Raw genomic sequence first — 14,758 nt, 5'->3', positions numbered from 1 at the left:
GTATCTTCGTCGCTCAGTGCGCATAGGTTTGGAGATTTCTGTTTTGCTGATACACTGCAAAGCTAAAGCCAGTCTCCCGAGGTGCTATTCATTAACGGATAAAGACACCGCAAGACTCATCGAACTTATCCGGCTGTGCATGCATCTCCCCCACACTCCCACAATAGAAACTCGAACGTGTGCTTACACTGGTGCGTGAATTTTCTAGTCAAATTGCAAAAACAGGAGAAAAAAAAAATGTTAGGGTGTTCAGACGCGAACTTGCCAGTAACTGCCATTAAGCAGGCGCAAAGCTCATCACACTAATGTTCGGCAGAAAAATAAACTCGTATACATGTATTTACTGTACGTGGTGGTAAAGACGTCCGCGTGAAGATTTCTGTCCACATGCAGACTTAACTAGTCGCACAGGACGTTGCTTATTTGTCGTGCACGCACCCAAACCCAAACCCACACCCACACCCATACCCATACGTTCTAACTCATCCCCACACACGCGCGCATACACACACACACACACACACACACACACACACACACACACACACACACACACACACACACACACACACACACACACACACACACACACACACACACACACACACGACTCGATGGCGTGGTTGGTAGAGTTCTCGGTTGCCACTACGGAGGTCCGGGTTCGAATCCCGCCCAGGGCTGAAATAATTTCAGTATCGCTGCGCTGCGAGTCGTTACTCCAACTCTCGTGGGCGGGGAGTTGGGTGTGTGTGTGCGTGTAAGGTCACAACACTACCTATAGATGGGCCATACGAGTATACGAGCTCTGAGCTTTTTTGCGGAAGGGAAATAGCTGTCGGTCACAAGTCCAACACGTGATCCAAGACCATGGTGAATGATGAATCACACATCTTATTAGCCAGGCTCCTATTCTTGATGCAGTGCACTTTCTGTTTATGCAAAACTCAAATTTTGTATATTTTCAGCTCTTGGGCTGCCAGTTACTTTTAGAGAACCAGGGCTCGATTGATCTATACATTGATCCGTGTAACAAAACTATATTTTCACTTGTTCATTTAAACATGAGAACGAGAAAAAGTGTCTTGGGAGTAGCAGGGAGGACTTCTAATCCATGAGTAGTTAAGATGGACAACGAATGAGTTTTTGGATTGGTTTGGGATGAGAGCAGTGAGGGGGAAAGGTAGCTTTTGACACAACCACCCCCTTTTAAGGGGGAAAGGACATTTTGGCATGTGTGTATACTTATTATTCTTTTATCTTTTATCTATCCAACTCTCATACTATCTTTTCTCTCCTTCTTATAATACATCGATCTTCTCTTTAAATCTCTCCTCTCTCCTTCCTTTTGCTCACCTTACCTACTTTTTTCGTTATCATACTCACCTTCTAATGACCTTACCCATGTCTCCTCTCTTCCTCTTAAATCATTTCTCCTCTCTTTCTCTTTACTCATTTTACGCTTCCTCCACTCGTCCTGTCCATCTCCTCACTTTCTCATTTCCCTTTTTCATTTTCTCTTTCTATCTTCCTCTATTTGTGTCGCACATCTTTTTCATTCTCTTTTCTTTACTTCCCTCTATCGTTTCTTTATGTTTCCCCTCTACTCTCTTTCACTCTCTTCCCCTGTTCTCCCTTCAATCTCACATTCACCCTCCTTTTACTATTATTTACCTCCTTCTCTTTTCTCTTTCTCTTTTCCAACCCTCTCCCCCTCTTCTTTTCCCTCTCTTTTATTTTTCTCTTTCTCCCTCTCTCCCCCCTCTCTTTCTCTCTCCTCTCTCCTTCTCTCTTTCTACCTCTTCTCTCTCTCTCTCTCTTTCTTTCTCTCTCTCTATACCTTTTACTGTCTTTCTTTCTCTCTTCCTCTCTCCCTCTCTTCCTCTCGCTCCCCTTCTCTCTCTTTCTCTGTCTTTATCTCTGCCCATTTCTCTCTCCCCCTCCCTTTCTTTCTCTCTTCCTCTCTCCCTCTCTTCCTCTCGCTCCCCTTCTCTCTCTTTCTCTGTCTTTATCTCTGCCCATTTCTCTCTCCCCCTCCCTTTCTTTCTCTCTTCCTCTCTCCCTCTCTTCCTCTCGCTCCCCTTCTCTCTCTTTCTCTGTCTTTATCTCTGCCCATTTCTCTCTCCCCCTCCCTTTCTTTCTCCCTCTCTGTCTCTTTCTCTCTCTTCCTCCTATAATTTTTCTCTCTCTAATATCCTCTGCTTCTCCTTCTCGCAGTCTCTTTCTTTCCCTCTCTTCTTTCTCTCTCTTTTTGTCTCTGTGTCTATCTGCCTGTCTGTCTTTCTCTTCTCTCTCTCTTTCTCACTAATATCCTCTGCCTCTCTTTCCTCGCAGTTTCTTTTCCTTTCCTTCTCTGTCTCTTTTTGTATTTCTGTCTGTCTGCCTGCCTGCCTGTCTGTCTGTCTGTCTGTCTCTCTGCCTGCCTGCCTGTCTGTCTGTCTGTCTGTCTGTCTGTCTGTCGGTCTGTCTGTCGGTCTGTCTTTCTCCCTCTCTCTTTTTCTCTCATTTGCTCTGCCTCTCCTTCCTTTCAGCTTCTCTCTTTTTCTCTCCTTCCCGTTCCCTCTCTCTGTCTCTCTTTTTACCTCTCTTTCTCTCTCCATCTTCTTCCTACACTTTCCTTCCGTCTCTCTTCCTCCCTTTTATTCGTCGTTCCTCTTCTACCTTCCCGACCGTTGCTTTCTTTCTTTCCCTCTACTCTTATTATCCCCTTATTCCCTCATTCACTCTCCTTCTCTTCCCCCTTTTGCTACACACAAGATTCCCCCCAACCCCCCCAACCCCCCCAAAGGCTTTCATCTCCCCTACTTTATCCGCTGTTGCCCTTGTTATTCCCCTTTTCCCATTTTCCGAGTTCGTCCTTCCTCTTTCATGCTCCTCGGCCCTTCTTGTCTGACCGTTGCATCGCTCCTCTCCGTCTCTCTTTCCTTTCTTCTTCTTTCATTTCTTTCCTTTCCTTCCTTTCTTCCTTCATTCCTTCCTTCCTTTCCTCTCCTCGCTCTCGATTCTTTTCTCTGCTATTTTTCTCCGTAAGTCATTCCTCTTCTTTCCTCTCTTCGTTGTCTTCTCCTTCGGCTAATCGTGAAATTCCCCTTCCTTTGCCTAGGCCCTCGTCGTGGTCCTTCGTCGTCTCTACCATTCAGCGCCTCCTTCCCTTCGTCCGGACTCATGTTCGAATCTCTTTTTTATTTTATTTTCCTTACAGGTCTCAGTTTTAGTTTCCTTCTTTCCCCCTCTTTGTTGCATTCCGTTATTCCCTCTCCTCGTTTGCTGCTCGATCCTTCTCTCCTCCTTTTCGTTTCACCTCATTATTTTCCCGTGGTCCGCGCGGTGCTTCTTTCATCACGTCCTCTCCATTGTTCCCGCAATTCCCTCTTCGCTCAAACTTGGTTAACACTGCTTATCCACGTATCAGTTCTATCCTCCATTTCTTTCCTCCATCCTGGTCCTCCTCCTCCTCCTCCTCCTCCTGCTCTCCCCCTCCTCCTCCTCCTTCTCCTCCTCCTCCTCTCACCTCCTCCTCCTCTCACCTCCTCCCCTAACCTCCACAAAAAAATCACCGCCTCGGACGCGAGTACATTATCCTTAGGTGCATCATCGCCATTCATTACTTGCGCACCTCCGCCGTCACTCTCACCCGAGACAAAAAGAGGAGAAAGAGAGGAAAGAAACAGACAGACAGAGAGACCGACCGACCGACCGACCGGCCCGACAGACAGACAGACAGACATACAGACAGACAGACAGACAGACAGACAGACAGACAGACAGACAGACAGACAGACAGACAGACAGACAGAGAGACAGATAGACAGACAGACAGACAGACACACACACACACACACACACACACACACACACACACACACACACACACACACACACACACACACACACATATAGACAGACAGACAGACCCACACACTCACACACACACACACACACACACACACACACACACACACACACACACACACACACACACACACACACACACACACACACACACACACACACACACACATATATATATACATATATTATACTATATACATATACATACTATATATATATATATATGTACATATATATGTATGTATATATATAATAGTATATGTACATATATATATTTATATATAAAAACATATGTACATATATATATATATATATATCATATATGTATATATATATCATATGTATATATATATATATATATATAAATATATATATATGTATATATATACATATGTATATATATGTATATATATACATACATACATATATATATATATATGTATATATATACATACATACATATATATATATATATATTCATATATATATGTATATATATGTATATATATATATATGTATATACATAAAGATATCTATATCTATATACATACATACATATACCAAGGCTTTTTCCCCCTTTCAAGGGAGGTAGCCAAAAAGGGAAAGGCATAAAAACACTCCCACCCATTTCATCCCTAAATACACTCCACACCCCTCCCACCCTCCCTCTCATCTGAGCACCTCCTGGATGACGGGTCATCCCTGCACCTTGCCCACCGCCCTGGGTCAGAAGCAGTGTCGAAAGACATATACATACTATATATATATGTACATATATATGTATGTATATATAAAAATATATGTACATATATATATATTTATATATAAAAACATATGTACATATATATATATATATATATATGAATATATATATTATATATATATATTGTTATGCCTTCCGCAAGATATAAGGAAATATGTCTAGGAGGGGTTCGTACTTTGTGGCCTTGATGTGGTTAAGGCAAATCCAAACGGAAGTTAACATAAATAACTAATTTAATTTATAACAAAAAGTCAACAAAACAAATATAATAACTTTACAACAACAAAATTAATCAATATACAATTAATTCCTCAACCTAAACCGAAACCAAGTCATGAGATTACAGTTACGTGGGTACACAACGGGATTAGAGCGGAAACAATGGGGAGGGAAGTTACGCCTCGATAGCCAACGAAAATTGTCCGCTTAGGAGCCGGCGGAATGTATTATATATAGTGTTGGCGAGGACGGGAGGAAGGGGAAGGATGAGCCGGACAGAACTAGTTTAAGTCTGTCGGAAGAGTAATGAGTAGAAACGACCACACGTATACAAGCAATTTACAGTACATACATAATTATCCAACAAGTACAGAGTATTATACATATACAGACATTTTAAATACATGGAGGATGGTGGACCATCAACCTCCTATTACTGTTCTTGTTCCGTTCAAGGAATATTAACGGACTGTGGTCCGTGAATATCCGTAAAGGGGTCGAGCTGGGTGGTACGTAGCATTCGAACTTCCGCAGGGCAGAGATGATGGACAGTAGCTCCTTCTCGGTAGTCGAATAATGCCTTTGGTGTTGGTCTAGTTGAGCCGAGTGGTACGCGACAGGATGCAATATCCTATCATTTTCTTGGAGAAGAACAGCTCCGACGGCTTGATCACTTGCGTCCGTCTGGAGAACGAAGGGGACGTCGAAGTTAGGTGAACGCAGAACTGGATCCTGTGTGAGGAAGGTTTTTAGGAGCAGGAAAGCGTTCTGACATTCCGGAGTCCAGGAGTAAGGTATGGAGCAGCTTGTCATTCGGGTAAGGGGTAAGGATACCTCCGAGAAGTTTGGACAGAACTTCCTATAGTATCCGGCCATACCCCCCAAAAAACAAAACAAAAAAAACCGCCTAAGTGCTTTTCGAGTAGCGGGAGCCGGGTAATCGAGAATGGCCGAGATGTTGGCTCGTTTCGGCCGGACGACGCCTTGTCCCACCTCGTGTCCCAAGTACGTCACTGTAGCTTGGGCGAAGATGGTTTTGGAAAGTTGGATGGTGAGGTTAGCTTCTTCCATTCGGGACATTACGACACCTAGTAGTTGTACATGGTTCTGCCAATTAGGAGAATATACTATTATATCATCTAAATATACAGCTACCCCATCAATGTCCTGTAATAGGCAACTCATGGTACGTTGGAACGTAGCCGGACTACTACGTAACCCAAACGGCATGACGGTGTATTCATAGAGTCCAAAGGGAGTGATGAATGCAGAGATGGAACGAGCTTGTGGAGCCAAAGGAATTTGGTAATAACCTTTAGTGAGGTCAATTTTAGTAATAAACTTGGACTGTCCCACCTTGTCAATTAAATCGTCGACGCGGGGAAGAGGATAGGCGTCAGGGACGGTAACTGCATTCACTCGTCGGTAGTCCGTGCACAGTCGAGTTTGTCCGTTTTCTTTGGGGACCAGGACACACGGAGCGGCCCACGGAGAATTACTGGGAACTGCCAAGCCGTGCTGCACGAGATATTCAACCTCTTTCTTCATTATCAGCTTCTTCTGGGGATGTAGTCGGTACGGGTGTTGGTGGCTAGGAGAAGTTCCTGGATACAGTTGAATCTCATGGGACGTCAGGTTACAACGGCCAGGATTATCTCGGAACAAAGATCTGTGACTAGAAATAATTTCAGAAATCTCCTTAGCTTGGTCAGGATTCAAGCGGTTAAGGTACACAAGTAGGTTGTTCAAGATGTCGCTGTTGTTGCCGACTGTGGGAGGATCGAAATGTGGCAACGTCGGTTCGTGGACCAGTGGACGGTCGGTTGACATAGGTATTTTACTGGTACCGTGATTTAGCGAAAGCAATGGTTTGACTGAACTGTCTAGTGGTATTTTGGCAAGGTATGGCTTAAGCAAGTTAACATGAACAAGTTGAGTAGTTTTGCATCTGTCAGGGGTTTCTAGTACGTAATTATATTCATACATCTTTTTCTGAACTTTATAAGGACCATGGTATTTAGCTTGAAGAGGTTGTCCAGAGATGGGAATGTACGCAAGAACCATATCTCCTTCCTTGAATTCTCGCTTACGAGATTTCTGATCAAAATTAACCTTCATTTTACTCTGTGCATGCTCAAGGTTCTTCAAGGCAAATGAATGAATTCTGGCTAGGTTATCCTTAAGGGAAACAATATACTGGTTAACAGACTGTAAAGGTGAGGTAGAAGAAGATATGATATGGTCCTTGATTACCTTGAGGGGTCCCCTTACCTTCCTTCCATATAACAATTCAAAGGGAGAAACACCCAGAGATGCGGATGGTGTTTCACGGAGCGTGAATAGGAGGAAAGGCAATCCCTCATCCCAGTCACGGTCTTCCTCGCAACAGAACTTACGTAGCATATTCTTTAACGTTTGATGACATCGTTCTAGAACTCCCTGACTGGCGGGGTGGTACGCTGTAGATAGAGACTGTTTAACATTTAGTTCCTTGAGAACTTGGGTAAAGAGTTTGCTAGTAAAATTGGAACCTCCATCTGACTGTATTTCCTGAGGAATACCAAAGGAAGTAAACATGTGAGTTAAACACTTAATTACACTCTTAGCAGAAATATTCTTTAAAGGAAAAGCTTCAGGGTACCTGGTAGTGGGACAAAGAACCGTTAAATTGTACTGGTTACCCTTCTTGGTCTTGGGCAACGGGCCTACTATGTCAATCACTAATTTCTGAAAAGGTTCACTAGGTACTTTAATGGGTTGAAGGGGATACGGAGGAATAGACTCGTTTGACTTGCCTACTAGTTGGCAATTGTGGCAACATTTAACGAATCTACTTACCTCTGTTTTCATACCAGGCCAAAAGAATTCTGACAAGAGTCGTAAATAAGTTTTCTTAATACCTAAGTGTCCTGAGTGTCCTGTATGAGCAATCTCTATTACCTGAGTCCTCAAGTTAACAGGTAGAATAATTTGGTGACATTCTGCCCAGGTATCATCATCAGAAAGGTGACGAGGTTTATACAATCTCATAAGTATTCCTTCGTGCAAATAAAAGGAAGGAGTATGTAGGATATCCTCCTTGGGAATAGCTCTGTTAAACAAGGGAGCTAAGGAAAGGTCGTTCTGTTGAGCCTCTTTGATGCTCAGCTCAGAGGGTAGAGTAAGCAGGGTGGTTGGGGTGGTTGGAGAGGTAAGAGTTGGTTGGTTAACTTTTGCTTGGGATCGTGTAATAGCACAGGTTGGAAATAGGTTGAGTTGGGTTTGCTCTATGGTAGAAGTTGGGTTATATGGTAGGGGAGAAGTAGAAACAATTAAAGGAGGATGGACTAGTTCTCCTGCTAGATCGTTACCTAGTATAAAATCTGCTTCAGGGGCAGGTAGGGTTGCCGTTTCACTTACTCCTACGGAGACAGCATCCTTGATGAGTCCACAGTTCAGGTGCACCTTTGCTAGAGGTACTGAGAAGGGGTTGTGGAAGTCCTGCAAGTATACATGTTCTCCTGTATAATTACGTTGGACTCCCGGCAGCGCTGACTGAAGTAGCAATGACTGTGCTGCTCCTGTGTCCCGTACTATTTGGAGGTTGTGTTCTACGTGGTCTGGACCAAGCGATACTGTTCCCGTTGAACGGAAAGGCTGAAAAGGATCTACAGAATTGGCAGTAGAATGGTTAAAGGAAGCTACAGATTTTATATTCTTTTGTGCTACTTTACATTTTGGGTCTGGGCAATTTGCAATTATGTGTCCTGGTTTCTTACAGAAGAAACAAACAGGGGAACTAGGGTTATCAATTTTCCCATCTTTACTACCACTAGTTGGTTTTACATGAGATTGTTGGCGGTTACCGTCCTTTCCGACATTTTTATGAATCAATGAGAGGGTATCAGTCAATTTGGCTGCTTTCATAAGGTCAAATTCCTCCCTGTCAACAATGTGAATTTTTAAGTAGTGAGGAATTTTACGCACGAATTCTTCTAACGCGATCAAGTTCACTACTTTCTCAAGATTATCGGCTGATGCTGATTTAATCCACTTTCTTAATGCTCGGAGTTTGTCTGACGCGAATTCCATATATGTCTGATAGTTAAGTTTGTTAGAATTTCGAAAGGCTTGTCGATAACCTTCGGTGGAAATTTCATAAGCGGAAAGAATTGTCTGTTTGACCGTTTCGTAGTCAGTGTTATTTTCCAGATTGTTACATACTTGTAACCCTTTAGTGGACAGCTTTGGCTTAATTAGCCATATCCAGTCTGCTTGGGGAATTGCAAAATGTTTACTTACTTCTTCAAATTCTCGAAAAAATAAGGTTGGATTCTCGTCTGAGAAGGAGGGAATAAGTTTGGTGTACTGCAAGAGATCTAACTTACTTGAATTTGAAACCACTTGTTGACTTGGGGTCGATAGTTCGAGCCTTTTTAGTTCGAGTTCGTGCTGTCTTTGCTCTCTTTCACGCTGCACTTCGAGTTCCTTGATTTGCAGTTCATGCTTCATCTTCCTTTCAAGTATCTGATATTCTAGATGGTGTAATTGTCTCCTTCGTACGACTACTGTCTAATTTGGCTGCAACTATTTGTTTTATACGTTCAAATTCTCTGCCTTCGTCTTCCGTTTTCTTTAACTGGTCTATATGACTCAATATTAGTTGGATTAATTCAGTTCTACTAATGTTCGCTGGATAAGTTAATTCCCATCTTGTTGCTATTTCTTTCAGACATTCTTTATTTGGGTTCTGAATTATCAGTTCTTCCACCGAGGGGTTCTCAACAAAGTTTTCGATATTCAGTTCTGACATCGCGAAATTTTTACTCGCTAACAGTTGCTACTAAGCAAGGTTCGCTTACGTGGTATACCGGACAAGAAATACAAGTAGAATTATAATACTCGACTCCCAAGAATATTATAAATCTTTAGGACAGAATACATTAACCAAAACTACATGCCGTAAGTAGGATAGAATTATCGTTCCCACACGTATCCTAAACGGAACCTACTTCAGTACTCTTACGAAATTTACAGCTGAAAGAGTTTTACGTGGTCATGTGCAATGGCATATTTACGATTAACTGACTGATCACTCTTGGACCAATTATTACTTTACTGGAGTACTGAGTTACAAGTTTACCGGGTAGATGGACAATTTCGATGGTTGTGGGAATGCAAGTGTAACTTATGTATTACGTTTCGCTCGTATATCTCACACCTTCTTAGTTTTTGTTCGGGTAAGAGGATTCCGACGGGCCCCCATTCTATGTTATGACTTCCGCAAGGATATAAGGAAATATGTCTAGGAGGGGTTCGTACTTTGTGGCCTTGATGTGGTTAAGGCAAATCCAAACGGAAGTTAACACAAATAACTAATTTAATTTATAACAAAAAGTCAACAAAACAAATATAATAACTTTACAACAACAAATTTAATAAATAGACAATTAATTCCTCAACTTAAACCGAAACCAAGTCATGAGATTACAGTTACGTGGGTACACAACGGGATTAGAGCGGAAACAATGGGGAGGGAAGTTACGCCTCGATAGCATGTGGTAATACCTTGAATAAAACCTTTGTCTACATCATCCATTTTCCATATATAGTTTTTGTTTAGATATTCACTAAATTTCGTTTTGTGAATTCCGACATCAAATTTCAAACCTAACGATAGTGCTTGAATTTCTGTATCTGAGAGTTGTCTGTCTGAAAGGTTCGTTACTAATTCTGGATTACCCGCATTGTTCCAATCACTATTTATTTGTCATAATATAGTCAATATGTCGAAAGGTGATAGAAGAGAGGAAATATGGAGAGAATACAACAGAAGACGACAAATGGAAAGTTATACACTACGCGGACAATTTCTCAAAGATTGCCTAGATGAGCAAGTTCTCCCAAAATCAGCACCGGAACAACTAAGAAACACAAAACACCCGTTTGGAAATGTGGCCAGAGCTTACTTAGAAGAAGCAATAGAGAATCTACAAGACCAAGTAAGTACATTATGTAGTGAAACAAGTGAGATACCAATACCGCGATGGCTTTCGAATAGACTTCATAAACAAAGAGAAGAACACAGTAAGAAATTAGAGCGAAAATTAAAACAGTTATGTGAAAATAGTGATTGGAACAATGCGGGTAATCCAGAATTAGTAACGAACCTTTCAGACAGACAACTCTCAGATACAGAAATTCAAGCACTATCGTTAGGTTTGAAATTTGATGTCGGAATTCACAAAACGAAATTTAGTGAATATCTAAACAAAAACTATATATGGAAAATGGATGATGTAGACAAAGGTTTTATTCAAGGTATTACCACATGCTATCAAGCCTTAGCAAACAAGAACAAATGTGTTATTCCAAAAAGATTTCTCAATGCTTTAATTTGCCTAAATAAAGACAAAAATATTATAATCACAAGTGCAGACAAAGGAGGAGGCATAATAGTAATGAACCAACAAGACTACAATAATAAAATGTTAGATTTACTCAGTGACAGTGAAACTTACGAGAAAAAACATAATGGTTACGCAAAAAACGAAGGCGAAAAAATCACAAAAAAAGCGAGAAAAATATTAAAGAAATCAGAACAAGGGAAAAAACTATTAAACTTACTTGAAGAAGCACCCATACCACCAAGAATGCACGGCCTGCCTAAGATCCACAAAACAGGAATTCCTATGCGCCCCATTACGTCAGGAATCAATAGTGCACCTCATAAGTTAGCCAAATGTTTAGCTAAACCTTTATCCAATACTTTAGGAACTATCAGTGATGCACATCTACGAAATTCGTCGGATCTAATTAACAGATTAAAAGTTTTAGATTTCAATAACAAGAAACTAGCCAGCTATGATGTCACCTCTTTGTATACTCGAGTATCAATAAAAGGCGCTCTAAATGCTGTTGAACGAGTAGTAAATAATTTGAAAAATGAAGATCTACCCGTACCCAAAAAAGATTACCTCGAATTAATTTCTCTTTGTGTAGGATTTGGCGCTTTCACTTTTGATAATATTGAATACAGACAACATTCTGGCCTCGCCATGGGTAGTCCTCTTTCTGCAGTGTTAGCAAATTTATACATGGAAATACTCGAAACAGAAGAATACATGACTATAATAGGTAGGAATAGTAAATGGTTTAGGTATGTTGATGACATACTCGTAATTGTACCTAAAGATACAGACATTAATAACAAACTCAGGAGATTAAACAGTGTAAATGAAAATATACAATTTACTGCAGAAAATGAAAATAACGGAAAATTACCTTTCTTAGACACAATTATCCATAGAATAGATAAAATTGTGAAATTTTCAGTATACCGGAAACCCACCAAAAAAAGAATACTATATACACTTCTACTCAGGACATAATGACAGAACTAAAACAGGTATTATAATAGGTTTCTTCCTCAGAGCATTTCGTATATGCAGTAAAGAATTTCTAGATCCTGAATTACAACATATTACTGAGACTTTCATCAAACTCAAATATCCAAAAGGTCTCTTATGTAGGTTGAAAAAGAAAGCCAAAGAAATAATTAACAAAAGTAAAGATGAAAATAAAAATAAGAATGATAATAAATGTAATAATGAAACCAGATATATCACGGTACCAAACTCTAATGTTAATTCATACCTAGACACTTTTCTTCTAAAAGCGGGTATCAAAATAGCTAGGACGTCAGGTAACAAAGTAGGACATTTGGTAACACGTAGCGACAATAATCCCACTAACGAAAACAGCGTTGTTTATAAAATCCCGTGTAAAAGCTGTCCCTCTTCATATTTTGGTGAATCTGGTCGCGGACTTAATAAAAGGATAAATGAACATAAAAATGACGTAAAAGCCCATAGGACATCTAACTCCATAGTAATACATGTGGATAAACATGGTCACCTTCCAGACTGGAACAACACAACCGTATTAAATAAAGGTTCATCCAAGAAACTAAGGAAGACAATTGAGGCAGCATATATCAACACTAATAACAACATTAACCATAGAGAAGGATTTATATGTTTAGCAAAAGCCACAAGCTTATTAATAATAAAAGAATACGCAGATAAAATAACAAGCTCTCCGAAGCGTCCCATAAGATATATATATAAGATATATATATAACCGTGTATAAAATATCCGGTTACGTCTGATTTGTTAGCTTTGTGATCAAGACCCTGCGGGTCGAAACGTTAAGGCGTAAAATTTTCCCATTTCTCCTCGTCATCTTCTTTCACCTTCAATTTTATTTGTCATAATATAGTCAATATATATATATATATATATATATATATATATATATATATATATACATATATATATATATAAATTATGTACATATATATATATATATATATTATATATACATACTATATATAATATATATATGTATATATATATGTATATACATATATATATATAGACACACACACATATATATATATATATATATATATATATATATATATATATATATATATATCGCTTGTTTGCGAAAACGTCGTCATAACTCAAAATATCGAATTTTTCAGGAGAGGCATTTTAAAGTTTCAAAACGCTCTCAATATTATATTTTTGAGTTATGATGACATTTTCGCAAACAAGCGATATATATATATATTATATATATATATATATATATATATATATATACATATATATATATATATAAATATATACTTATATATAAAAATATATGTACATATATATATATATATATATATATAAATTATGTACATATATACATACATATATATATGTATATATACATGTATATATACATGCATATATATGTATATACACATATATAAATTATGTACATATATGCATATATATATATATTATAGAAATACTATATATAATATATATATGTATATACATATATTATATATTTATATATATAATATATATATATATATATATTATATATATATATATATATATATGAGGCCCCCATGACTGCCGCCTTACTCCGCTCGACCACTGATGCTTAAAATCGTACGAACTCAGAACACTTACTGGTTCTCGAGATTGAGAAGGTCAGTAAGTGTTCTGAGTTCGTACGATTTTAAGCATCAGTGGTCGAGCGGAGTAAGGCGGCAGTCATGGGGGCCTCTTGTCGTCATGTACAGCGCAGGTTCGTATCCTTACGCGATGGTCATAAAATTATCTGATATATATATATATATATATACTTATATATAAAAATATATGTACATATGTATATATATATACACACATACATATATATATATATATATTACATATATATATATATACATATATATATATATATATATATATATATATATATATATATATATATATATATATGTTACTTCTTACTTCAGCTCCCAGTAGTAGGCGTTATGCCTGTCAGTGGTCCCAGCATGTTCCTCCATCCGGCTCTATCATGGAAGGCCCCTTCCTCCCTTAGAGTTTCGATGTTGGGCAAGTCATGTCTGCTGAGGACTTCTTCAACATTTTCTTTCCATCTCTTTCTCGGTCTTCCTCTTGGCCTTCTTCCATCCGGCATCCACTCCCAGCATCCCCTTGCAATTCTTTCTTCATCCATTCTTTCTAAACGTCCTAATCATCTTAACTGGACAGCATCTATTTTACATAGCATGGAACAGACGCCAATACTTTTCCTTATATCTTCGTTTTTTTGTATATCTCTCCTCGTCTTTCCAACTATGGCTCTTAATGATCTCATTTCCGCTGCCTGAATCCTGCTTATGTCTACTTTTGTCATTACCCAACTTTCTGAACCGTATGTTAGGGTAGGAGTCAAGAGAATATTGAAAATAATCCTTTTCACTTCTAAAGGTACATGTTTTTCCTTTATTTGGCCAGAGAGCTCCAACATTTGCACTAAATTTATTTATTCTTTCTGAAATATCCCTCCTATTTCCACCCTCCTTAGTGACT

This window comes from Oratosquilla oratoria, chromosome 14, assembly GCF_046742065.1.
Source record: "Oratosquilla oratoria isolate Oo_2021 chromosome 14, ASM4674206v1, whole genome shotgun sequence".
NCBI classification, from domain to species: domain Eukaryota; kingdom Metazoa; phylum Arthropoda; class Malacostraca; order Stomatopoda; family Squillidae; genus Oratosquilla; species Oratosquilla oratoria.
This window is presented reverse-complemented; position numbering follows the sequence as displayed.